This window comes from Phyllobates terribilis, unplaced genomic scaffold (genome assembly GCF_046119375.1).
Source record: "Phyllobates terribilis strain yellow unplaced genomic scaffold, ASM4611937v1 Scaffold_12__6_contigs__length_324123572, whole genome shotgun sequence".
NCBI classification, from domain to species: Eukaryota; Metazoa; Chordata; class Amphibia; order Anura; family Dendrobatidae; genus Phyllobates; species Phyllobates terribilis.
Window position 1 is genome coordinate 306,596,661 of NW_027362772.1, and position 27,834 is coordinate 306,624,494.

At 51.5% G+C, this 27,834-nt stretch overlaps 1 protein-coding gene across 4 annotated transcripts in view; it reads right to left on the reverse strand.

Moving 5' to 3' along the window:
• Positions 1 to 27,834, reverse strand: part of CDON (cell adhesion associated, oncogene regulated) — a 150,967-nt gene that overhangs the window by 116,877 nt on the left and 6,256 nt on the right. For 3 of the 4 annotated variants that reach the window (XM_073657340.1, XM_073657337.1, XM_073657336.1), the window contains exon 2: positions 10,083 to 10,227. The exons of the other annotated variant lie outside the window; for it this stretch is intronic. The gene's annotated coding sequence lies outside the window, so the exon portion shown is untranslated. The remainder of the gene's footprint in view (positions 1 to 10,082; positions 10,228 to 27,834) is intronic. 4 annotated transcript variants of the gene reach the window in all.

Genomic DNA, 27,834 nt, shown 5'->3' on the forward strand with positions numbered 1-27,834 from the left:
TTATATTGTGGGGGGAATCATACGGTGTGGGGAGCTGAGAGGGATTATATGGTGGGTGGCATCATACTGCGTGGGGAGCTGAGAGGGATTATATGGTGGGTGGCATCATACTGTGTGGGGAGCTGAGAGGGATTATATTGTGGGGGGGAATCATACTGCGTGGGGAGCTGGGAGGGATTTTATGGTGGGTGGCATCATACTGTGTGGGGAGCTGAGAGGGATTATATTGTGGGGGGCATCATACTGTGTGGGGAGCTGAGAGGGATTATATGGTGGGTGGCATCATACTGTGTGGGGAGCTGGGAGGGATTTTATGGTGGGTGGCATCATACTGTGTGGGGATCTGAGAGGGATTATATTGTGGGGGGAATCATACTGTGTGGGGAGCTGAGAGGGATTATATTGTGGGGGGAATCATACTGTGTGGGGAGCTGGGAGGGATTATATTGTGGGGGGCATCATACTGTGTGGGGAGCTGGGAGGGATTATATTGTGGGGGGAATCATACTGTGTGGGGAGCTGGGAGGGATTATATGGTGGGTGGCATCATACTGTGTGGGGAGCTGGGAGGGATTATATTGTGGGGGGCATCATACTGTGTGGGGAGCTGGGAGGGATTATATTGTGGGGGCATCATACTGTGTGGGGATCTGAGAGGGATTATATTGTGGGGGGAATCATACTGTGTGGGGAGCTGGGAGGGATTATATTGTGGGTGGCATCATACTGTGTGGGGAGCTGGGAGGGATTATATTGTGGGGGGCATCATACTGTGTGGGGAGCTGGGAGGGATTATATTGTGGGGGGCATCATACTGTTTGGGGAGCTGGGAGGGATTATATTGTGGGGGGAATCATACTGTGTGGGGAGCTGAGAGGGATTATATGGTGGGTGGCATCATACTGTATGGGGAGCTGAGAGGGATGATATGGTGGGTGGCATCATACTGTGTGGGGAGCTGGGAGGGATTATATTGTGGGGGGAATCATACTGTGTGGGGAGCTGGGAGGGATTATATTGTGGGTGGCATCATACTGTGTGGGGAGCTGGGAGGGATTATATGGTGGGTGGCATCATACTGTGTGGGGAGCTGGGAGGGATTATATTGTGGGGGGCATCATACTGTGTGGGGAGCTGGGAGGGATTATATTGTGGGGCATCATACTGTGTGGGGATCTGAGAGGGATTATATGGTGGGGGGAATCATACTGTGTGGGGAGCTGGGAGGGATTATATTGTGGGTGGCATCATACTGTGTGGGGAGCTGGGAGGGATTATATTGTGGGGGGGCATCTTACTGTGTGGGGAGCTGAGAGGGATTATATTGCGGGGGGCATCATACTGTGTGGGGAGCTGGGAGGAATTATATTGTGGGGGGAATCATACTGTGTGGGGAGCTGAGAGGGATTATATGGTGGGTGGCATCATACTGCGTGGGGAGCTGAGAGGGATTATATGGTGGGTGGCATCATACTGTGTGGGGAGCTGAGAGGGATTATATTGTGGGGGGCATCATACTGTGTGGGGAGCTGGGAGGGATTATTTTGTGGGGGCATCATACTGTGTGGGGATCTGAGAGGGATTATATTGTGGGGGGCATCATACTGTGTGGGGAGCTGGGAGGGATTATATTGTGGGAGTCATCATATTGTGTGGGGAGCTGGGAGGGATTATATTGTGGGGGGCATCATACTGTGTGGGGAGCTGGGAGGGATTATATTGTGGGGGGAATCATACTGTGTGGGGAGCTGGGAGGGATTATATTGTGGGAGTCATCATATTGTGTGGGGAGCTGGGAGGGATTATATTGTGGGAGTCATCATATTGTGTGGGGAGCTGGGAGAGATTATATTGTGGGGGGCATCATACTGTGTGGGAAGCTGGGAGAGATTATATTGTGGGGGGCATCATACTGTGTGGGGAGCTGGGAGAGATTATATTGTGGGAGTCATCATACTGTGTGGGGAGCTGGGAGGGATTATATTGTGGGTGGCATCATACTGTGTGGGGAGCTGGGAGGGATTATATTGTGCTGGGCATCATACTGTGTGGGGAGCTGGGAGGGATTATATTGTGGGGGGCATCATACTGTGTGGGGAGCTGGGAGGGATTATATTGTGGGAGTCATCATACTGTGTGGGGATCTGGGAGGGATTATATTGTGGGGGGCATCATACTGTGTGGGGAGCTGGGAGGGATTATATTGTGCGGGGCATCATACTGTGTGGGGAGCTGGGAGGGATTATATTGTGGGGGGCATCATACTGTGTGGGGAGCTGGGAGGGATTATATTGTGGGAGTCATCATACTGTGTGGGGATCTGGGAGGGATTATATTGTGGGGGGCATCATACTGTGTGGGGAGCTGGGAGGGATTATATTGTGCGGGGCATGATACTGTGTGGGGAGCTGGGAGGGATTATACTGTGGGTGGCATCATACTGTGTGGGGAGCTGGGAGGGATTATATTGTGGGGGGCATCATACTGTGTGGGGAGCTGGGAGGGATTATATTGTGGGGGGAATCATACGGTGTGGGGAGCTGAGAGGGATTATATGGTGGGTGGCATCATACTGCGTGGGGAGCTGAGAGGGATTATATGGTGGGTGACATCATACTGTGTGGGGAGCTGAGAGGGATTATATTGTGGGGGGGAATCATACTGCGTGGGGAGCTGGGAGGGATTATATGGTGGGTGGCATCATACTGTGTGGGGAGCTGAGAGGAATTATATTGTGGGGGGAATCATACTGTGTGGGGAGCTGGGAGGGATTATATTGTGGGGGGCATCATACTGTGTGGGGAGCTGGGAGGGATTATATTGTAGGGGGAATCATACTGTGTGGGGAGCTGGGAGGAATTATATGGTGGGTGGTGGCATCATACTGTGTGGGGAGCTGGGAGGGATTATATGGTGGGTGGCATCATACTGTGTGGGAAGCTGAGAGGGATTATATTGTGGGGGGCATCATACTGTGTGGGGAGTTGAGAGGGATTATATGGTGGGTGGCATCATACTGTGTGGGGAGCTGAGAGGGATTATATTGTGGGGGGCATCATACTGTGTGGGGAGTTGAGAGGGATTATATGGTGGGTGGCATCATACTGTGTGGGAAGCTGGGAGGGATTATATTGTGGGGGGCATCATACTGTGTGGGGAGCTGAGAGGGATTATACGGTGGGTGGCATCATACTGTGTGGGGAGCTGAGAGGGATTATATTGTGGGGGGCATCATACTGTGTGGGGAGCTGAGAGGGATTATATGGTGGGTGGCATCATACTGTGTGGGGATCTGAGAGGGATTATATTGTGGGGGGAATCATACTGTGTGGGGAGTTGAGAGGGATTATATTGTGGGGGGAATCATACTGTGTGGGGAGCTGGGAGGGATTATATTGTGGGGGGCATCATACTGTGTGGGGAGCTGGGAGGGATTATATTGTGGGGGGAATCATACTGTGTGGGGAGCTGGGAGGGATTATATGGTGGGTGGCATCATACTGTGTGGGGAGCTGGGAGGGATTATATTGTGGGGGGAATCATACTGTGTGGGGAGCTGGGAGGGATTATAATGTGGGGGGCATCATACTGTGTGGGGAGCTGGGAGGGATTATATTGTGGGGGGAATCATACTGTGTGGGGAGCTGGGAGGGATTATATGGTGGGTTGCATCATACTGTGTGGGGAGCTGGGAGGGATTATATTGTGGGGGGATTCATACTGTGTGGGGAGCTGGGAGGGATTATATGGTGGGTGGCATCATACTGTGTGGGGAGCTGGGAGGGATTATATTGTGGGTGGCATCATACTGTGTGGGGAGCTGGGAAGGATTATATGGTTGGTGGCATCATACTGTGTGGGGAGCTGGGAGGGATTATATTGTGGGGGGCATCATACTGTGTGGGGAGCTGGGAGGGATTATATTGTGGGGGCATCATACTGTGTGGGGATCTGAGAGGGATTATATTGTGGGGGGAATCATACTGTGTGGGGAGCTGGGAGGGATTATATTGTGGGTGGCATCATACTGTGTGGGGAGCTGGGAGGGATTATATTGTGGGGGGCATCATACTGTGTGGGGAGCTGGGAGCGATTATATTGTGGGGGGCATCATATTGTTTGGGGAGCTGGGAGGGATTATATTGTGGGGGGAATCATACTGTGTGGGGAGCTGAGAGGGATTATATGGTGGGTGGCATCATACTGCATGGGGAGCTGAGAGGGATTATATGGTGGGTGGCATCATACTGTGTGGGGAGCTGGGAGGGATTATATTGTGGGGGGAATCATACTGTGTGGGGAGCTGGGAGGGATTATATTGTGGGTGGCATCATACTGTGTGGGGAGCTGGGAGGGATTATATGGTGGGTGGCATCATACTGTGTGGGGAGCTGGGAGGGATTATATTGTGGGGGGCATCATACTGTGTGGGGAACTGGGAGGGATTATATTGTGGGGGCATCATACTGTGTGGGGATCTGAGAGGGATTATATTGTGGGGGGAATCATACTGTGTGGGGAGCTGGGAGGGATTATATTGTGGGTGGCATCATACTGTGTGGGGAGCTGGGAGGGATTATATTGTGGGGGGCATTTTACTGTGTGGGGAGCTGGGAGGGATTATATTGTGGGGGGCATCATACTCTGTGGGGAGCTGGGAGGAATTATATTGTGGGGGGAATCATACTGTGTGGGGAGCTGAGAGGGATTATATGGTGGGTGGCATCATACTGCGTGGGGAGCTGAGAGGGATTATATGGTGGGTGGCATCATACTGTGTGGGGAGCTGAGAGGGATTATATTGTGGGGGGCATCATACTGTGTGGGGAGCTGGGAGGGATTATATTGTGGGGGCATCATACTGTGTGGGGATCTGAGAGGGATTATATTGTGGGGGGAATCATACTGTGTGGGGAGCTGGGAGGGATTATATTGTGGGTGGCATCATACTGTGTGGGGAGCTGGGAGGGATTATATTGTGGGGGGCATCATACTTTGTGGGGAGCTGGGAGGGATTATATTGTGGGGGGCATCATACTGTTTGGGGAGCTGGGAGGGATTATATTGTGGGGGGAATCATACTGTTTGGGGAGCTGAGAGGGATTATATGGTGGGTGGCATCATACTGCATGGGGAGCTGAGAGGGATTATATGGTGGGTGGCATCATACTGTGTGGGGAGCTGGGAGGGATTATATTGTGGGGGGAATCATACTGTGTGGGGAGCTGGGAGGGATTATATTGTGCGGGGCATCATACTGTGTGGGGAGCTGGGAGGGATTATATGGTGGGTGGCATCATACTGTGTGGGGAGCTGGGAGGGATTATATTGTGGGGGGCATCATACTGTGTGGGGAACTGGGAGGGATTATATTGTGGGGGCATCATACTGTGTGGGGATCTGAGAGGGATTATATTGTGGGGGGAATCATACTGTGTGGGGAGCTGGGAGGGATTATATTGTGGGTGGCATCATACTGTGTGGGGAGCTGGGAGGGATTATATTGTGGGGGGCATTTTACTGTGTGGGGAGCTGGGAGGGATTATATTGTGGGGGGATTCATACTGTGTGGGGAGCTGGGAGGGATTATATTGTGGGGGGAATCATACTGTGTGGGGAGCTGAGAGGGATTATATGGTGGGTGGCATCATACTGCGTGGGGAGCTGAGAGGGATTATATGGTGGGTGGCATACTGTGTGGGGAGCTGAGAGGGATTATATTGTTGGAGGAATCATACTGCGTGGGGAGCTGGGAGGGATTATATGGTGGGTGGCATCATAGTGTGTGGGGAGCTGAGAGGAATTATATTGTGGGGGGAAACATACTGTGTGGGGAGCTGGGAGGGATTATATTGTGGGGGGCATCATATTGTGTGGGGAGCTGGGAGGGATTATATTGAGGGGGGAATCATACTGTGTGGGGAGCTGGGAGGGATTATATGGTGGGGGGCATCATACTGTGTGGGGAGCTGGGAGGGATTATATTGTGGGTGGCATCATACTGTGTGGGGAGCTGGGAGGGATTATATGGTGGGTGGCATCATACTGTGTGGGGAGCTGAGAGGGATTATATTGTGGGGGGCATCATACTGTGTGGGGAGTTGAGAGGGATTATATGGTGGGTGGCATCATACTGTGTGGGGATCTGAGAGGGATTATATTGTGAGGGGCATCATACTGTGTGGGGAGTTGAGAGGGATTATATGGTGGGTGGCATCATACTGTGTGGGAACCTGGGAGGGATTATATTGTGGGGGGCATCATACTGTGTGGGGAGCTGAGAGGGATTATATTGTGGGGGGAATCATACTGTGTGGGGAGCTGGGAGGGATTATATTGTGGGGGGCATCATACTGTGTGGGGAGCTGGGAGGGATTATATTGTGGGTGGCATCATACTGTGTGGGGAGCTGGGAGGGATTTTATGGTGGGTGGCATCATAGTGTGTGGGGATCTGAGAGGGATTATATTGTGGGGGGAATCATACTGTGTGGGGAGCTGAGAGGGATTATATTGTGGGGGGAATCATACTGTGTGGGGAGCTGGGAGGGATTATATTGTGGGGGGCATCATACTGTGTGGGGAGCTGGGAGGGATTATATGGTGGGGGGATCATACTGTGTGGGGAGCTGGGAGGGATTATATTGTGGGTGGCATCATACTGTGTGGGGAGCTGGGAGGGATTATATTGTGGGGGGCATCATACTTTGTGGGGAGCTGGGAGGGATTATATTGTGGGGGGCATCATACTGTTTGGGGAGCTGGGAGGGATTATATTGTGGGGGGAATCATACTGTTTGGGGAGCTGAGAGGGATTATATGGTGGGTGGCATCATACTGCATGGGGAGCTGAGAGGGATTATATGGTGGGTGGCATCATACTGTGTGGGGAGCTGGGAGGGATTATATTGTGGGGGGAATCATACTGTGTGGGGAGCTGGGAGGGATTATATTGTGCGGGGCATCATACTGTGTGGGGAGCTGGGAGGGATTATATGGTGGGTGGCATCATACTGTGTGGGGAGCTGGGAGGGATTATATTGTGGGGGGCATCATACTGTGTGGGGAACTGGGAGGGATTATATTGTGGGGGCATCATACTGTGTGGGGATCTGAGAGGGATTATATTGTGGGGGGAATCATACTGTGTGGGGAGCTGGGAGGGATTATATTGTGGGTGGCATCATACTGTGTGGGGAGCTGGGAGGGATTATATTGTGGGGGGCATTTTACTGTGTGGGGAGCTGGGAGGGATTATATTGTGGGGGGATTCATACTGTGTGGGGAGCTGGGAGGGATTATATTGTGGGGGGAATCATACTGTGTGGGGAGCTGAGAGGGATTATATGGTGGGTGGCATCATACTGCGTGGGGAGCTGAGAGGGATTATATGGTGGGTGGCATACTGTGTGGGGAGCTGAGAGGGATTATATTGTTGGAGGAATCATACTGCGTGGGGAGCTGGGAGGGATTATATGGTGGGTGGCATCATAGTGTGTGGGGAGCTGAGAGGAATTATATTGTGGGGGGAAACATACTGTGTGGGGAGCTGGGAGGGATTATATTGTGGGGGGCATCATATTGTGTGGGGAGCTGGGAGGGATTATATTGAGGGGGGAATCATACTGTGTGGGGAGCTGGGAGGGATTATATGGTGGGGGGCATCATACTGTGTGGGGAGCTGGGAGGGATTATATTGTGGGTGGCATCATACTGTGTGGGGAGCTGGGAGGGATTATATGGTGGGTGGCATCATACTGTGTGGGGAGCTGAGAGGGATTATATTGTGGGGGGCATCATACTGTGTGGGGAGTTGAGAGGGATTATATGGTGGGTGGCATCATACTGTGTGGGGATCTGAGAGGGATTATATTGTGAGGGGCATCATACTGTGTGGGGAGTTGAGAGGGATTATATGGTGGGTGGCATCATACTGTGTGGGAACCTGGGAGGGATTATATTGTGGGGGGCATCATACTGTGTGGGGAGCTGAGAGGGATTATATTGTGGGGGGAATCATACTGTGTGGGGAGCTGGGAGGGATTATATTGTGGGGGGCATCATACTGTGTGGGGAGCTGGGAGGGATTATATGGTGGGTGGCATCATACTGTGTGGGGAGCTGGGAGGGATTTTATGGTGGGTGGCATCATAGTGTGTGGGGATCTGAGAGGGATTATATTGTGGGGGGAATCATACTGTGTGGGGAGCTGAGAGGGATTATATTGTGGGGGGAATCATACTGTGTGGGGAGCTGGGAGGGATTATATTGTGGGGGGCATCATACTGTGTGGGGAGCTGGGAGGGATTATATGGTGGGGGGATCATACTGTGTGGGGAGCTGGGAGGGATTATATGGTGGGTGGCATCATACTGTGTGGGGAGCTGGGAGGGATTATATTGTGGGTGGCATCATACTGTGTGGGGAGCTGGGAGGGATTATATGGTGGGTGACATCATACTGTGTGGGGAGCTGAGAGGGATTATATTGTGGGTGGCATCATACTGTGTGGGGAGCTGAGAGGGATTATATGGTGGGTGACATCATACTGTGTGGGGAGCTGGGAGGGATTATATTGTGGGTGGCATCATAGTGTGTGGGGAGCTGGGAGAGATTATATGGTGGGTGACATCATACTGTGTGGGGAGCTGGGAGGGATTATATTGTGGGTGGCATCATACTGTGTGGGGAGTTGAGAGGGATTATATGGTGGGTGGCATCATACTGTGTGGGGAGCTGAGAGGGATTACATTGTGGGGGGCATCATACTGTGTGGGGAGCTGGGAGGGATTATATGGTGGGGGGGAATCATACTGTGTGGGGAGCTGGGAGGGATTATATTGTGGGGGGAATCATACTGTGTGGGGAGCTGGGAGGGATTATATTGTGGGGGGGGAATCATACTGTGTGGGGAGCTGAGAGGGATTATATTGTGGGGGGCATCATACTGTGTGGGGAGCTGGGAGGGATTATATTGTGGGTGGCATCATAGTGTGTGGGGAGCTGGGAGGGATTATATGGTGGGTGACATCATACTGTGTGGGGAGCTGGGAGGGATTATATTGTGGGTGGCATCATACTGTGTGGGGAGCTGGGAGGGATTATATGGTGGGTGGCATCATACTGTGTGGGGAGCTGAGAGGGATTACATTGTGGGGGGCATCATACTGTGTGGGGAGCTGGGAGGGATTATATTGTGGGGGGAATCATACTGTGTGGGGAGCTGGGAGAGATTATATTGTGGGTGACATCATACTGTGTGGGGAGCTGGGAGGGATTATATGGTGGGTGACATCATACTGTGTGGGGAGCTGGGAGGGATTATATTGTGGGGGGGGGAATCATACTGTGTGGGGAGCTCAGAGGGATTATATTGTGGGGGGCATCATACTGTGTGGGGGGCACAGTGGGGGTATTATACTGTTTTCTCTACCTCTGCTGTGGCCAGATCAGGTATTTGATTGATTAGTCTCTAGATTATTATTCTTTTACAGGTTGGGAAAGGCTGGAATCACACATCCATGTTTCGCGATCCGAGTATGGACCATGTATGGACCGGCTTCAGGTCTCCTGACCAAACTCTGCAGCCTCATAGGCGTACACAGGACTGTGACTGGGAACTGAATCTTTCCACTGACTGAGGGGAAACCTAGTTCCAACTGGTGGGAATGCTCTGCAGACATTCAGAATGATACCTACATTAGGACATTGCGATGCTCTGCAGCAGTTTATGTCACATGCATCAGGAGGGGGGGATTGCTCTTAAGACATGCAGAATTACGTACTGGAGGACAATGCATCTCGCTTTAGAAATTAAGTTTCTTAATTAGTTAGCAAAAGTTATGTGGAAACAAAAACTCTCATGTTAATGCTGCAGCGATAATGAAGAAATATCGCGGTTCCGGTGATAACAGAAATGCTGAAAAACAAATACCTAAAAAATACTTCCCCAAAAATGGGAAGAACGACCCATACACCCAAAAATCAGGCAAAAACCGCAGGACGTGCGAACCGCGTATGTCGCCATCTGACCATCAGCATCGTTCAATAATAACAAATGACACAAATCCCAGGAACACTCACTAGATGGGAGTCACTGCCCCCTGTCCGTGTCCGGCGGATCCCATGTCCCCGAGCTCCAGCGCTTCCATGTCCCCAAGCTCCAGCGCTTCCATGTCCCCAAGCTCCAGCGCTTCCATGTCCCCAAGCTCCAGCCCTTCCCTTTAATCTGTAAGGCAGAATCCAAGACTTATATTTACTTCTGCTTCATAATTCTCATAACTTCATAGATATAAATATCCTAAACCAAAGGACGGCAGAACTATCTCAGATACAAAAATCAGGACTCTTTTCTCCAATTGTGATGTTTCGCTCCATATGGTTTGGACTTTTCTGGTTAGAGAAGAGTCCAAACCATATGGACTGAAGAGTCGAAGGGACAACACAGTCCTCATTTTTGTACCGATCACTCCGGAGCACTATCTTCCATTTTTGGGACCAGGATTGTGAGGCTTGCACCCGTATCTGATGTACACAGGGCTGCTCTATTTCTTCATCAAGATAGACAAACAGACAGTCAGACAGGACAGACGCAGGTACAGACAAAATTACTCACCCCTTCCCCCATTGCAAAGTCAATTTATTAGCAAAAATTTACAAACTTTATAAAACAAGAACAATGCAAATCACTGACCCAACTAATGGAAAAAAGTGATTTATCCAAATTCTGTACAAAATACCACTTTATCTGACTGCTGCTGTCTTAGTATTATTCACCCCTTCATGACCGGCTTTTTTAGCTCCTAGCATAGCCCTTCTGGCTGTTATAACCTGCTGCAGACATGATGCATAGGGAGACACTGGCTTCTAGCAGTGATCCTGGATCGGCCGTCATAGTTGCCTTACTTGAACACCATAGAAAATCTTTGGTGGAATTTGTAGAAGGCGGCTGCAACAAGCCCATGTATATTAGTAACCTGGAGTCTATTGTCCATGAGGAATTGGCTAAGACCCCTCAGAAACACTGTCTGACAATGCATCAGGCAGCAGGTTGTAACAGACAGACATTACGTTAAATATTTTTCCTAGTCATTAATAAGAATTTAAATTACAATATTCCCAGGACCACGGTAACTGGTCCTGAGCTCCTCTGGCAGCAGGTTATAACAGCCAGAGGGGCTATACCAAGTACTAAAGATGCTGGTCATGGAGGGATGAATAATCCTGAGACGGCAGGAATCACTAAAAGTGGCATTTTGTGCTGAATTTGGAGAACCCACTTGCTATATTAGTCACATTGTTCATGGTTTATTGCAAGCAGCAGAAAGTTTGGAAAAGTAACAAAATTTACATTGAAGGGTGAAGGATTCTGATTGTAGATTAATAGACAGCAGGATGGATCTTACAACTGTGGCTAATAATATGATGGGGTGTTGTTTGTGCCCATTGCAGTCACTTTTACCATCCAGCTTACATATAGTAGTAGCAACTATTTGTCACGTCCCTGGCACATTATTCCGCACCACTATATACATTTTATGTTTTCAGTAATTTATCCATTGACTAAAAAAATAAAACTCAGGAAAAAAAAAGAAGTTGTCTGGTGCCTGGTATGTGGCCGGGAGCTGTAAATCAGGATTCTGCGTCCTGGGACAGGCTTGTTTCTTGGTTCGGGGTCTGTTAAGTTCCTCAATGTATATGATAGAAGTAATAATCTCCCAAGCGTTTACATTCCCTCACCCGGCGCAGGTCCTCATTGCCTTTTATAGGCTTGAGCCTCACACGGTTACTGTAAACAGGCCTGGTGCCGCTTGGCAGTGGGTACTATCTCACACCAGCGACATTTAACCCTTCCTCCTGAGGATGAAATAAGCCATGGGTGCAGGGTCGGCTCCAGACACCCAATGCCTCCTGGGCTGATGCCCCTGTGCAAAGGGTTAGGGGTCCGGACACACCCCGAACATTCAACTTTTATACCAAAATTGAGCGCTACTACTTTTAGGGTATGAATACTTATACAACCAGGTATGAAAAAAACATAAGCAAATCTGAAAATACACAACCGTTATTTGTCCGCAGCTCCTGTTCACACCTATGTGTCTCCACAGCTACAGACTACATACAAACCCTGACCCCACAGTCACACACCCTCCATCTGCCCCCTACTCCGTGCTAACCAACTCCTCTACCCCATAACATTCATTTTGTGACCTCCCAAAAGAGCACTCGCTTTTTCTAAAATACTCTGTGCTGCTGAAGATATCACCCTGCTCCTCTTAATACCTAACTTTTAGATAATGATCATCGAGAAAATTAACTTTCCAATATCCTGAAATACTCTGTGCTGCTGAGCGTACGCTCCTCCTTTTACTATGTAACCTGTGATCACCCACAAGAACAAGATCAACTCACCCACATCCTGAAATACTCTGTGCTGCTGAGCGTTCACTCCTCCTTTTACTATGTAACCTGTGATCACCCACAAGATCAAGATCAACTCACCCACATCCTGAAATACTCTGTGCTGCTTTAATTCTAGAACTTTCACACTGTAACCACTGAAAAGATGTGCGAGTAGGGGAAGGATTACAGTGTAACCATATAAGAAACTAATAAGACAAGTTGTAGGCATATGGCTGCCATATAGCTATCACCCCGATAATGGGCTGAATCAAAACTTTACGATGACCCGAGTGCGGATAATCCCATTAAATATTTTTCCTAGTCATTAATAAGAATGTCTCTCACAATGTCCCCAGGATCACGGTTGTTGGTCAGTGAATGCTCCGCTGCAGTAGGAGCTGTGCCGCTCTGCAATGCTCTGCTGCAGAAGTGTAGGAGCTGTGCCGCTCTGCAATGCTCCGCTGCAGTAGGAGCTGTGCTGCTCAGCAATGCTTTGCTGCAGTAGGAGCTGTGCCGCTCTGCAATGCTCCGCTGCAGTAGGAGCTGTGCCGCTCTGCAATGCTCTGCTGCAGTAGGAGCTGTGCCGCTCTGCAATGCTCCACTGCCGATGTGTAGGAGTTGTGCTGCTCTGCAATGCTCCGCTGCAGTAGGAGCTGTGCCGCTCTGCAATGCTCTGCTGCAGTAGGAACTGTGCCGCTCTGCAATGCTCCGCTGCAGTAGGAGTTGTGCCACTCTGCAATGCTCTGTTGCAGATGTGTATGAGCTGTGCCGCTCTGCAATGCTCCGCTGCAGTAGGAACTGTGCCGCTCTGCAATGCTTCGCTGCAGTAGGAGTTGTGCCGCTCTGCAATGCTCCGCTGCAGTAGAAGCTGTGCCGCTCTGCAATGCTCTGCTGCAGATTTGTAGGAGCTGTGCCGCTCTGCAATGCTCCGCTGCAGTAGGAGTTGTGCCACTCTGCAATGCTCCGCTGCAGTAGGAGTTGTGCCACTCTGCAATGCTCCGCTGCAGTAGGAGTTGTGCTGCTCTGCAATGCTCCGCTGCAGTAGGAGTTGTGCTGCTCTGCAATGCTCCGCTGCAGTAGGAGTTGTGCTGCTCTGCAATGCTCCACTGCAGTAGGAGTTGTGCTGCTCTGCAATGCTCTGCTGCAGTAGGAGCTGTGCCGCTCTGCAATGCTCCGCTGCAGTAGGAGTTGTGCTGCTCTGCAATGCTCTGCTGCAGTAGGAGTTGTGCTGCTCTGCAATGCTCTGCTGCAGTAGGAGCTGTGCCGCTCTGCAATGCTTTGCTGCAGTAGGAGTTGTGCTGCTCTGCAATGCTCCGCTGCAGTAGGAGCTGTTGATGGAGGCGACAGGGGGTCACCAGATACTGATGCTGGAGGTGACGGGCGGTCAACAGATACTGATGATGGAGGTGACGGGCGGTCACCAGATACTGATGATTGAGGCGACAGGGAGTCACCAGATACTGATGCTGGAGGCGACGGGTGCTCACCAGATACTGATGATGGAGGCGACAGGCGGTCACCAGATACTGATGATGGAGGCGACAGGGAGTCACCAGATACTGATGATGGAGCGACGGGCAGTCACCAGATACTGATGATGGAGGCGACGGGCGGTCACCAGATACTGATGATGGAGGCGACAGGCGGTCACCAGATACTGATGATGGAGGCGACAGGGAGTCACCAGATACTGATGATGGAGGCGACAGGCGGTCACCAGATACTGATGATGGAGGCGACAGGGAGTCACCAGATACTGATGATGGAGGCGACAGGCGGTCACCAGATACTGATGATGGAGGCGACAGGCGGTCACCAGATACTGATGATGGAGGCGACAGGCGGTCACCAGATACTGATGATGGAGGCGACAGGGAGTCACCAGATACTGATGATGGAGGAGACGGGCGGTCACCAGATACTGATGATGGAGGCGACAGGCGGTCACCAGATACTGATGATGGAGGCGACAGGGAGTCACCAGATACTGATGATGGAGGAGACGGGCGGTCACCAGATACTGATGATGGAGGAGATGGGCGGTCACCAGATACTGATGATGGAGGCGACAGGGAGTCACCAGATACTGATGATGGAGGCGACAGGCGGTCACCTCATACTGATGATGGAGGCGACAGGGAGTCACCAGATACTGATGATGGAGGCGACAGGGGGTCACCAGATACTGATGATGGAGGTGACGGGTGGTCACCAGATACTGATGATGGAGGCGACGGGCGGTCACCAGATACTGATGATGGAGGTGATGGGCGGTCACCAGATACTGATGATGGAGGCGACAGGGGGTCACCAGATACTGATGAAGGAGGCGACAGGGGGTCACCAGATACTGATGATGGAGGCGACAGGGGGTCACCAGATACTGATGATGGAGGTGACGGGCGGTCACCAGATACTGATGATGGAGGCGACAGGCGGTCACCAGATACTGATGATGGAGGCGACAGGGGGTCACCAGATACTGATGATGGAGGCGACGGACGGTCACCAGATACTGATGATGGAGGTGACGGGCGGTCACCAGATACTGATGATGGAGGCGACAGGTAGTCACCAGATACTGATGATGGAGGCAACAGGGAGTCACCAGATACTGATGATGGAGGTGATGGGCGGTCACCAGATACTGATGATGGAGGCGACAGGTGGTCACCAGATACTGATGATGGAGGAGACGGGCGGTCACCAGATACTGATGATGGAGGCGACGGGGTCACCAGATACTGATGATGGAGGCGACAGGCGGTCACCAGATACTGATGATGGAGGCGACAGGCGGTCACCAGATACTGATGATGGAGGCGACGGGCGGTCACCAGATACTGATGATGGAGGCGACAGGTGGTCACTGGATACTGATGATGGAGGAGACGGGCGGTCACCAGATACTGAAATACTACCAATCCCGCGAGCCACACAGGAGCGCCAACGGGAGGTTAGGGAGGTGAATAAGTGGCTAAAGAGTTGGTGCAAGGCAGAAGGGTTTGGGTTCATGGAGAACTGGGCCGACTTCGCTGTCGGCTACAGGCTCTACCGTAGGGACGGGCTGCACCTCAATGGGGAGGGTGCAGCGGTGCTGGGGAAGAAGATGGCTAATAGGTTGGAGTAGTTTTTAAACTAGAGACGGGGGGGGGAAACCAAGGAAATAGGTGGGATGTGAGGCAAGCAAGGGGGAAGGGGAGAAGTGAATATAATGAGGGTGGAGAGGGGGGTGGGGATAGTACAGTTAGATCGTTAGAGAAGAATAGGATGCTAAATAACCCCAAAGTTTTATCTTGCATGCTGACCAACGCAAGAAGCCTGACCAATAAGGCGGATGAGCTGCAGGCGCTTATATCGGAGGAGAGGTATGACATCGTAGGTATAACAGAGACTTGGCTAGACGATAGCTACGACTGGGCGGTAAATTTATTAGATTATAGTTTATTTAGAAGGGACCGGAAACAGGGGAAGGGCGGAGGAGTCTGCTTATATGTAAGGTCACGTCTAAAGCCCAGACTAAGGGAAGATATAGGAGAGGGAGAAGAGGGGGTCGAGTCCATGTGGGTAGAGATAGAGGGGGCAAAAAATAATAATAAAATATTACTGGGGGTCTGCTATAAGCCACCCAATATAACAGAGGAAAATGAGAAACTGCTATTAGGACAAATAGACAAAGTAGCAAAACATAATGAAGTGATTGTAATGGGGGACTTCAACTACCCGGATATTGACTGGGAAACAGAAACCTGTAGATCGCAGAAAGGAAAAAGGTTCTTGACAAATATCAAGGATAATTATCTCTCCCAACTAGTGCAGGAACCAACGAGAGGGAAGGCAGTGTTGGACTTAATATTGACTAATAGGCCTGATAGAATAACGGAGGTACAGATAGGGGGGCACCTAGGTAATAGCGATCATAATATTATCAATTTCAAAATGCCCTTCAGTAGGGTTATCAATAAGGGAACAACTAAAACATTAAACTTTAGGAGGGCGAAGTTTGATCAGCTGAAAGAAAACCTTCAACTTATAGACTGGGACAAAGTTCTTAATCAAAGGAATACGAATAGTAAATGGGAAACCTTCAAAAGAATTCTGAATACTCAGTGCGAGAGGTATATACCGTATGGGAATAAAAGGGCCAGAAACAAGACGAAACCAATATGGTTGAATAAGAACGTAAAAGGGTCGTTAAATAGCAAAAAAGAGGCATTCAAGAGATTAAAACAGGAAAACAGTAAGGAGGCACTAATGTGTTACAAGGAAAAAACGAGAACCTGCAAAAAACAAATAAAAATAGCAAAGGAGGAAACAGAGAGACGTATTGCTAGGGAAAGTAGATCAAATCCCAAACTGTTCTTTACGTATATAAATAGTAAAAGGATTAAATCGAATAATATTGGACCGATAAAAAGTGATGAAGGCAAAATCATAGAGAAAGATGAGGATAAAGCTAATCTATTAAATAAATTTTTTTCGTCAACTTTCACAAAGGAAAAAGAACTAACAGGAGAAATGAGAAGTGACAAACTTAATCCTCCACTAAGTATGACAAATCTAACCCAAGCTGGGGTACAGAAACGCCTCAGTAACATTAAAATAAACCAATCACCAGGACCTGATGGCATACACCCACGGGTACTAAGGGAGCTAAGTAATGTGATAGACAGACCCTTATATCTTATATTTAAGGACTCTGTTGAGACTGGGTCTGTGCCACTTGATTGGCGACAGGCGAATGTAGTGCCAATATTCAAAAAGGGAGCGAAAAGTGACGCCGGAAACTATCGGCCGGTGAGTCTGACGTCCGTTGTGGGCAAAATTTTTGAAGGCTTTATTAATGAGGCAATCATGGAGCATCTTGACGCTAATAATCTATTAACCCCGAACCAACATGGATTCATGAGGAATCGCTCCTGCCAAACAAACCTGATTGACTTCTACGAGGAGGTTAGCTCTCGAGTAGATCAGGGGGAACCAGTGGATGTCGTGTATCTCGACTTCTCAAAAGCGTTCGATAGCGTGCCACATAATAGGTTGGTATACAAAATGAGAATGATGGGGCTGGGGGAAAATGTCTGCAAGTGGGTAGCTAACTGGCTAAAGGATAGAAGGCAGAGGGTGGTTATAAATGGAATATACTCAGATTGGGTAAGCGTCACTAGTGGGGTACCACAGGGGTCTGTACTAGGCCCAATGTTATTTAATATCTTTATTAACGACATAGTCAACGGGATAAATAGTAAAATATCAATATTTGCAGATGACACAAAGTTATGTAAAACAATTAATACAAAAGAGGATAGTGAAGACCTACAGAGGGATTTGGATAAGCTGGGTAGGTGGAGCATTAAATGGCAAATGAGGTTTAACGAGGAGAAATGTAAGGTCATACATATGGGAAGGAAAAATGGAAGTCACCAGTACTCACTGAATGGGAAATCATTGGGGAATTCAGAGATGGAGAAGGACTTGGGCATCCTGATTGATAGCAAACTAAATTGGAGTGCCCAAAGTCAGGCGGCTGCTGTAAGGGCAAACAGGGTAATGGGATGTATCAGAAGAGGTATAGCTGCAAAGGAGGAGAACATTGTTCTTCCACTGTACAAAGCACTGGTCAGACCACACTTGGAATACTGTGCTCAGTTATGGGCCCCAATATATAGAAAGGATAGAAATGAGCTTGAAAAGGTACAAAGGAGGGCAACAAAATTAATAAAGGGAATGGAGGGACTGCAATACCCAGAGAAGTTGGCAAAACTAGGACTATTCAGCCTGGAAAAGAGAAGGTTGAGGGGGGACATAATAAATGTGTACAAATATGTTAGGGGACAGTATAGAGACCTTGCCCGGGATTTGTTCAAAAGGAGGGATATTACGGTAACAAGAGGGCATTCACTAAGACTGGAAGAGAAAAGGTTTCAGCACCAGCATAGGAAGGGGTTCTTTACGGTAAGAGCAGTGAGAATATGGAATTCACTGAGTGAGGAGACGGTAATGTCAGATTCACTAAACCAGTTCAAGCGGGGACTGGATGCATTTCTAGATACCAGGCAGATTTCTGCATATACTTAAAAATAGAATAACATAGTAGGTTGATACAGGGATTTATTCTGACTGCTGGTTTCAGAGTCGGGAGGGAATTTTTCCTCAGGTGAAGATTGGCCAAATCATTTGGGGTTTTTGCCCTCCTCTGGATCAACTTTAGCAATTACAGAACTAACAGGTCGAACTTGATGGACGCAAGTCTTTATTCGGCTTTACTAACTATGTACTATGTACTATGATGATGGAGGCGACAGGGGGTCACCAGATACTGATGATGGAGGCGACAGGCGGTCACTAGATACTGAAGATAAAAGCTACGGGCGGTCACCAGATACTGATAATGGAGGCAGGGGGTGATCACCAGATACTGATGATGGAGGCGACGGGCGGTCACCAGATACTGATGATGGAGGTGACGCGCCCCTGGGCCTGTGTCGCGCTGCGTTGCGCACGCGGGAGCTTACCCGGAGCCGGATCTGTTTAGGGTTGTAGTCTCGTGGCGGTGACCCGGTCCGTGCCCAGGGAGTCAAACTGGACGGCAGTCTGTTAGCGGTAGAAAATGGTTGATGACTACGCCACCCGTTGAATGCAGCCAGGGGGCTGCTGCTGCAGGGCAGACCGCTGAGGCCGGTGGAAGGATGGTGCAGCGTGATAGTATAACCCCCAACGGGAGGGGTATGGCCTCAGGGCAGCCGACGTGGATGATGGGGGTAGCAGGAACCACTCAGAGACGGTATGGTAGCGTTCAGGGTCTTTACTGGTAACAACGATAGACCCTCCCGGAGTACTTGCTAGCGAACGGGGCCTGGTCAGTCCTTGAGCAGATGGGATCTCCCCTGGCCAGGCGTAGTTGTAGGCCTCCCAAGCTGACTGTACTCTTCTGGCTACCTTGCTAGAAGCTGATGTAAGTAGCCCACGTCCCTGAGTGTACCGTGTGGTGCTCACCCGTATGGCCGGTGACTCGGGGCCTTCTAATGGCTTCCGCTCCACGATGGCGGTGCTGGTCCCACGCGTGTGACCGGGCCTTCGGGCTTCTGGGCCAGGGGACCTGAAATCCCCTGCCTGACGGATTCTGCTGCTGGGTAGAAGTTAGTCCCCACAGCCTCGGACTCCGGGTCCGGTAAAGAATCTTCTTAGTCAGGGCGAGCTCTTTAGCTGCCAGCCCCTGACTCCTTGTAACTCTGCTGTTTCCTATGCTGCTCTTGTCTCTACTCTTCCTGGACTCACTAACCCTGCCTCAGCCCCGGGTTTATACAGGGGAAGTTCTTCCCCTCCCAAGGCTGGGCAGGAGGTGTGGCATGCACAGGATCCCTGACCAACGGACCTCCCACCTGCTCTCAGACGTAATATCTCTATCACTGTGACAACCAGACCCCTGGGGTGTCACACTCCCCCCTAGTGAAATTTAGTACTCCGGGACTAAACACTTTTTAGAAAAATATAACAAGGTATATCAAAGAACAATAAAATACAATAAGGAAACACAATAAGATGGTCACGGATGTCCGCAACCGGGTGCAGTCTTTGAAGAAAAGCAAAGGTGTCCATTTCACCAACACAGGGAGACGTAACCAGGTAGGGGTCTGTCCTACCCCGAGTCCTTAACAGTCTCTAGTCCATCCTGGGTTACGCTCCAACTATATACAAAGGATTCCCGGTAAATCCACCGAAGACTCCTAAAAACAACTAGAAACACAAAATTACACACAAGCAACAATAAACAGGTAAACATTGTAAAACAACTTAAACATTTAGATCCTCCAACGTGCGGGTAACTGGCCTCTAGTGGCCCTAGTGGACCTACGGAGCTGACTGTCTGGCCCTGAACTACAGGGTGTAGGAGCTGTCAAGGGTAAACTGGGCAGCTGTCTACCGGCTCTTTGTCTCACTAGGGGTACGGCAGGCTCACTATAAGCAGAGGGTGGATTCTCCTGTTCCGCTTGGGTGGAGTCTTCTGCCTCCTGGACCGGCTGCTCTTCCAGCTCTACCCGTTGCTCCGTAGGTTCTTGGGATGATGGTTGGAGGAAGGTGAGTACGGGTACCACAACTGCACCATTGACTTGAGTCCAAGACCGAGGGAAGTCCCCGAGCACGGTACTAACCATATCTTCCCTTTCTTCCACGGGTCGATGGTCTTCCTGTTCCTCCTCAGGGTTCCTCAGTTGTTCGGGGCACTTCTTCAGGTGGTCCCGGGATACAATGGCTGTGGTTTCCCCTCCGTCTTTACTGATGGTACAGACCTTCGGGTTCTCGTGGCTTGAGGGCAGTACGGTGTACGGGTCCTTCTCCCACTGGTCGTCCAACTTGTGGAGCCGTCTCTTCCTCTTCAAGACCTGCTCTCCGGGTACCAGGGGAACAGCGGGAGCATACTGGTTGTAAGTCTTCTCTTGTCTTTCCCTAGCCTGACAGAGACTTCGCTCCACGCTCTCCTGTACTTTCCGGTACTGCTGCTGTCTCTCTGTGTCCCAGTCTGTTTCTGGTGAAGTGTCCTCGGGCGTCAGGACTCCCATTTCCAGGTCAACAGGTAACTTACCAGGTCTTGCCCTCATTAGGTAAGCCGGGGTACAGTTGGTGGAACCTACCGGGATGTGGTTGTATAGGTCCACCAGATCGGGCAACTTCTCAGGCCACAGACTGCGTTCTTCCAGGGGCAACGTTTTTAGAAGATCCATTACCACCTGGTTCATTTTCTCACAAAGTCCATTAGTTTGCGGATGGTAGGGTGTCGTCCTTATCTTCCGGCAGCCATACAGATTGCAGAATTCCTGGAAGACCTCCGCTTCAAAGGCAGGTCCCTGGTCCGTCAGCACTTGGTCCGGGTACCCGTGTGGACGGCAAAAGTGCTGCTGGAAGGCTCTAGCTGCTGTTCGAGCCGTTAAGTCCTTGACGGGGACGACAACCAGAAACCGGGAGTAATGATCCACGATGGTTAACGCGTAGACGTAGCCACTTCTGCTGGGGGTCAGTTTTACATGATCCAAGGCTACCAGTTCCAACGGTTGCCGGGTGACGATGGACTGCAGGGGAGTCTTCTGGCTGGCCCGGTCCTTCCTTCTCAGATTGCACGGGCCACAGTCTCTGCACCACTTCTCGATGGTTCCCCTCATGCCTACCCAGTGGAACCGCTCGCGCAGCAGGAACTCCAGCTTTTTCCACCCGAAGTGTCCAGCTCCGTCGTGGTATGCCTCCATCACCATGGCTGCGTCTCTTCGTGGCACCACTACTTGCCAGAGTAGTTCATGCGTCCTGGAGTTAACCATTCTGCGGCACAACTTCCCCTTGTAAAGGAACAGTCGACTCTTCTCTGCCCATAGTTGTTTGGCTTCCTCTGGAGCGTCTGATTCCAGGCTAGCCTCCGGGCGAGTCAGCATCTCCTTCACCAGTCGGACGGCAGGGTCGCTGTCTTGCGTTTCCGCCCAGTTGTAGTGAGGTAAGGGGTTCAACGTAGCAGCCTGCTTACTCCTTACCCGGTGGGAATACTGGATAGTCCCATGACGGTGGAACGCAGGGAGTTCAACTTCTTCCAGTCCCTCCGGATCTTCTCCTCCGTCCGGCAGGTTGGGCATCCTGGACAGGGCGTCCGCGTTGGTATTGGAGCGCCCTGCCCGGTATTTAATTGTGAACTCGTAGTTGGACAGACGGGCCATCCACCTCTGCTCCAGGGCACCGAGTCTTGCCGTGTCCAGGTGTGTCAGCGGGTTGTTATCCGTGTATACGGTGAACCGGGAAGAAGCGAGGTAATGCTTAAAGCGCTCGGTGACTGCCCATACCACGGCCAGGAACTCTAGCTTAAATGAGCTATAATTCTCGGGATTCCTTTCGGTGGGTCGCAGTTTTCGGCTGGCATAGGCGATTACTCGCTCTTTCCCCTGCTGAATCTGGGACAGTACGGCTCCTAGCCCGACGTTACTGGCGTCGGTGTAGAGGATGAAGGGCTGGCTATAGTCCGGATACGCCAAGATTTCATCCCCCGTGAGGGCCATCTTCAGCTGGCGGAAGGACTCTTCCTCTAGCTCTTCCCATTTGAAGGGCGGCTTCTGGTTCTTGGCCTTCCGGGACTGGCCTATCAGGAGGTCCTGCATAGGCGCCGCCTTTTTGGTGAAACCGGGAATAAACCTTCGGTAGTAGCCTACCAACCCTAGGAACTGCCGCACTTCTTTTACGCTGGAAGGGCTTGGCCATCCTTTGATTGCGGTGATCTTATCGGGGTCGGGAGCCACTCCGTCAGCGCTCACCACGTGTCCCAGGTATTGCACCTTTGGTTTCAGGAGGTGACACTTGGAGGGTTTCACCTTTAGGCCGTAACTCGCCAGAGCTTCGAACACCTCCGCCAGGTGTTTCAGGTGGTCCTCATAAGTTTTGGAGTATACGATGACATCGTCCAGGTACAACAGGACCGTCTCGAAGTTTCTGTGGCCCAGACAGCACTCCATTAATCGTTGGAAGGTTCCTGGGGCGTTGCAGAGTCCGAACGGCATGCAGGTGAACTCGCTAAGTCCCATCGGGGTGGTGAATGCGGTCTTCTCCCGGTCCGCCTCTGCTACAGGAACCTGCCAGTACCCGCTAGTGAGATCCAAGGTAGAGAAGAAGTTAGCAGATCTTAAAGCAGCCAATGACTCCTCTATCCTTGGTAAGGGGTACGCATCCTTGTGTGTGATACGGTTGATTTTCCGGTAATCTACACACATCCTCATGGTGTTGTCTTTCTTTTTGACTAAAACTAGTGGGGCTGCCCAGGGGCTACAGCTATCCCGGATTACCCCAGCCTCCTTCATGTCTCTAAGCATCCCCTTGGCGTGTTGGTAATGTGCAGGGGGTACGGGTCGATACCTCTCTTTTATGGGAGGATGATCTCCCGTGGGGATGCGGTGTTCTACCCCCTTGACTCGCCCGAAGTCTAACGGGTGTTTACTAAACACTCTCTCATACTCTTGAACCACCCGATAGACTCCTTGTTTCTGGTGTGAGGGAGTGGAGTCAGTACCCAGATGTAGTTGCTGACACCAGTCCTCCATGTCTTTCTTAGAGCCGTTACCTTCCTCCGGGTGAGATGGAGGCAAGGGTTCCACAGATTGTATAGAATTTTGATTAGTGGTATATAATTTGGCTAGCGTGGCATACCGGGGCAGGTACACTTCCCTCTCCCCGATATTTATTATGCGAACGGGCACCCTCCCATGGCGTACATTGACCACCCCCCGTGCTGTCAAAATGGTGGGCCTACTGTCTGAGTAAACTGGTTCTACCATTGCCTGGTAATCTCTACCTCTCAGACCAATAGCTGCCCGGCACCAAATCATCATTTCACTTTTTGGGGGCATGGCAATAGGAAAAGGGTCACACATTCTTATGCTACCAATCTCACCGCCGGAGAGTTCCACTTGTTGCCGTTGCATCAGTGCCCGGATCTCTTTCTGGAGCACCCGCTGCTCGCCGGAGCTGGCATTCTTGGCAACCTGCTGTAAAAGGAAAATCACCTCTGCAAGACAATTTTCAATTACATTAGTTCCTAGAGTTATTTTTGGGTGACTCTCATGTTTGTCAATATCTACAATGATCAGTCCCTGTGCGGCCAGTTCGACTCTACCAATTTTGATGGTCACCTCTTTAAATCCGATCTGTGGCACGGGCTGACCATTGCTGGCGATGATACTCAAGTCGTCGTCAGGGTAGCGGGTAATATCCGAGTCATTCCAGTACTGCTTGAAGAGCACGTACGGGATGGTGGTGACCTGTGACCCGGTGTCCAGTAGGGCACTCATGGGAATGCCATCCAGTACCACAGGCAAGACTGGACGTCCTCCCACATATCTGTCGCGCCAGTTCGATGGGCCTGGTGATCTTTTTCCTGGGGGTTGGCCCTCTACCCCAGGTTGTGCCCGTTTAAAGAACAGTACCTTTCCATATGTCCGGGTTGATTGCAGCGGCGGCAGATGGGTCGTCCGTCCTCGCTGTATCGGTCACTGGGTCTTCCTCTGGCCGGTGGGGTCCTCCTTGGTCGACGCCACGGGATGTCCTCCGGTCCGGATGCCAGCTGGATCTTCCCTGGAGTGGAAACCTGTAAAGACTGCACAGTTCGGGTTAGCGCAGCAACGCTTTTAGCTAGCTCTTGGACCTGATGGTGTAGGTCTGGAGCCGGGTCATTGTCCAAAGCCTGCGCATCAGCTCCCACAGGCCCTGCTGACAAGGGCGCCGCCTCCTGGTAGTAAGTGGTAGTGGGGCGTCTGTGGGTCACAACGCCACCTGGTGCCGGTTCTCGGAGCACCCGGATGGCTCTGTCCTTGAACTGTGCAAATTCTAGATGAGGGTCCTGTAAGGCCATTGCCCGCAACTGGGTGCGGTGGGCATTGCAATATAAACCCTCTATAAATTGTTCGGTCAACAGCCTGTCCTCGTTTCCCACTCCATTAGGGTCGGTCTGCTTAATGGCCCTCAGGGCCTCTTGTAGGTTGAGTGCATAGTCCCTTATACTCTCATGCGCTCGCTGCTTGCACCCGTAGAATCTAAGTTTAATCTCGGCTGAGGTGCGGGTATCAAAGGTGTCCTTCAGCCGGGTTAGTATCCCTGCGACAGTCTTCCTCCCAGGTGGCCAGGATTTTACTTCCCTTTTGGCTGCCCCAGTTAGTTGGGCCACCAGGATGCTCACTTTTTGCTCTTCTGTGAGGGGGTACACCTGGAAGAGGCTATCCAGCTTTTCTCTAAAGTCATGCAGGGTATGTGACTCCCCTGAGTACTGGGGTAGCCAAGCTGCTCCCGGGATATAGGGCATGGTGAAGGGCATAACTGCAACAGCGGTAGCGCTGGCGGGGGTTGAGGCAGTGGAGCTCTCCTCCGTATCCGACATCTTCCTCCCCCCTAGTGGACCGTGGCCTACCTTGCGATGATCCTGTTCCGTAGGCCGCGGCTCCGCAGTGGATCGTCAGGGTTGAGGACCTTCCGTCGCGCTCCTGTGACGTCGGCGTCTGCTGGGCTCCTTCCAGGACCTTACGCAACGTCCGGACGTGAGGCGGGGCTTCAGTTCTCGCGCGCTTTCGGAGTCCACGCCCCTCTTCTTCCCGCGCGGCGTCCTCAAGATGGCGTCCAATGGCGGGAAAACTCCACGGATGGCGGGAAGAAGGCTGAAGATGGCGCCGGATGGCGGGAAACTTCACCGATGGCGGGAAGAAGGCTGAAGATGGCGCCGGATGGCGGGAATCTTCACCGATGGCGGGAATCTTCACCACTGGTAAGTTTGAACAGTCTTTGCTTTTCAGGCACGCAGTACCCGGTGGTTGCGGGCACGTGATCCTGCCGACTACGCCAAAGTTGACGCGCCCCTGGGCCTGTGTCGCGCTGCGTTGCGCACGCGGGAGCTTACCCGGAGCCGGATCTGTTTAGGGTTGTAGTCTCGTGGCGGTGACCCGGTCCGTGCCCAGGGAGTCAAACTGGACGGCAGTCTGTTAGCGGTAGAAAATGGTTGATGACTACGCCACCCGTTGAATGCAGCCAGGGGGCTGCTGCTGCAGGGCAGACCGCTGAGGCCGGTGGAAGGATGGTGCAGCGTGATAGTATAACCCCCAACGGGAGGGGTATGGCCTCAGGGCAGCCGACGTGGATGATGGGGGTAGCAGGAACCACTCAGAGACGGTATGGTAGCGTTCAGGGTCTTTACTGGTAACAACGATAGACCCTCCCGGAGTACTTGCTAGCGAACGGGGCCTGGTCAGTCCTTGAGCAGATGGGATCTCCCCTGGCCAGGCGTAGTTGTAGGCCTCCCAAGCTGACTGTACTCTTCTGGCTACCTTGCTAGAAGCTAATGTAAGTAGCCCACGTCCCTGAGTGTACCGTGTGGTGCTCACCCGTATGGCCGGTGACTCGGGGCCTTCTAATGGCTTCCGCTCCACGATGGCGGTGCTGGTCCCACGCGTGTGACCGGGCCTTCGGGCTTCTGGGCCAGGGGACCTGAAATCCCCTGCCTGACGGATTCTGCTGCTGGGTAGAAGTTAGTCCCCACAGCCTCGGACTCCGGGTCCGGTAAAGAATCTTCTTAGTCAGGGCGAGCTCTTTAGCTGCCAGCCCCTGACTCCTTGTAACTCTGCTGTTTCCTATGCTGCTCTTGTCTCTACTCTTCCTGGACTCACTAACCCTGCCTCAGCCCCGGGTTTATACAGGGGAAGTTCTTCCCCTCCCAAGGCTGGGCAGGAGGTGTGGCATGCACAGGATCCCTGACCAAAGGACCTCCCACCTGCTCTCAGACGTAATATCTCTATCACTGTGACAACCAGACCCCTGGGGTGTCACAGAGGCGACAGGCGGTCAACAGATACTGATGATGGAGGCGACAGGGAGTCACCAGATACTGATGATGGAGGCGATGACCGGTCACCAGATACTGATGATGGAGGAGATGTCCGGTCACCAGATACTGATAATGGAGGCAGGGGGTGATCACCAGATACTGATGATGGAGGCGACAGGCGGTCACTAGATACTGATGATCGAGGAGACGGCCGGTCACTAGATACTGATGATGGAGGAGACGGCCGGTCACCAGATACTGATGATGGAGGCGATGGCCGGTCACTAGATACTGATGATGGAGGAGATGGCTGGTCACCAGATACTGATGATGGAGGCGACGGGCGGTCACCAGATACTGAACGATGGAGGAGATGGCCGGTCACCAGATACTGATGATGGAGGAGATGGCGGGCGGTCACTAGATACTGATGATGGAGGAGATGGCGGGCCACCAGATACTGATGATGGAGGAGATGGCGGTCACCAGATACTGATGATGGAGGCGACAGGGGGTCACCAGATACTGATGATGGAGGCGACAGGCGGTCACCAGATACTGATGATGGAGGCGACAGGGGGTCACCAGATACTGATGATGGAGGCGACAGGGAGTCACCAGATACTGATGATGGAGGCGATGACCGGTCACCAGATACTGATGATGGAGGAGATGTCCGGTCACCAGATACTGATAATGGAGGCAGGGGGTGATCACCAGATACTGATGATGGAGGCGACAGGCGGTCACTAGATACTGATGATCGAGGAGACGGCCGGTCACTAGATACTGATGATGGAGGAGACGGCCGGTCACCAGATACTGATGATGGAGGCGATGGCCGGTCACTAGATACTGATGATGGAGGAGATGGCTGGTCACCAGATACTGATGATGGAGGCGACGGGCGGTCACCAGATACTGAACGATGGAGGAGATGGCCGGTCACCAGATACTGATGATGGAGGAGATGGCGGGCGGTCACTAGATACTGATGATGGAGGAGATGGCGGGCCACCAGATACTGATGATGGAGGAGATGGCGGTCACCAGATACTGATGATGGAGGCGACAGGGGGTCACCAGATACTGATGATGGAGGCG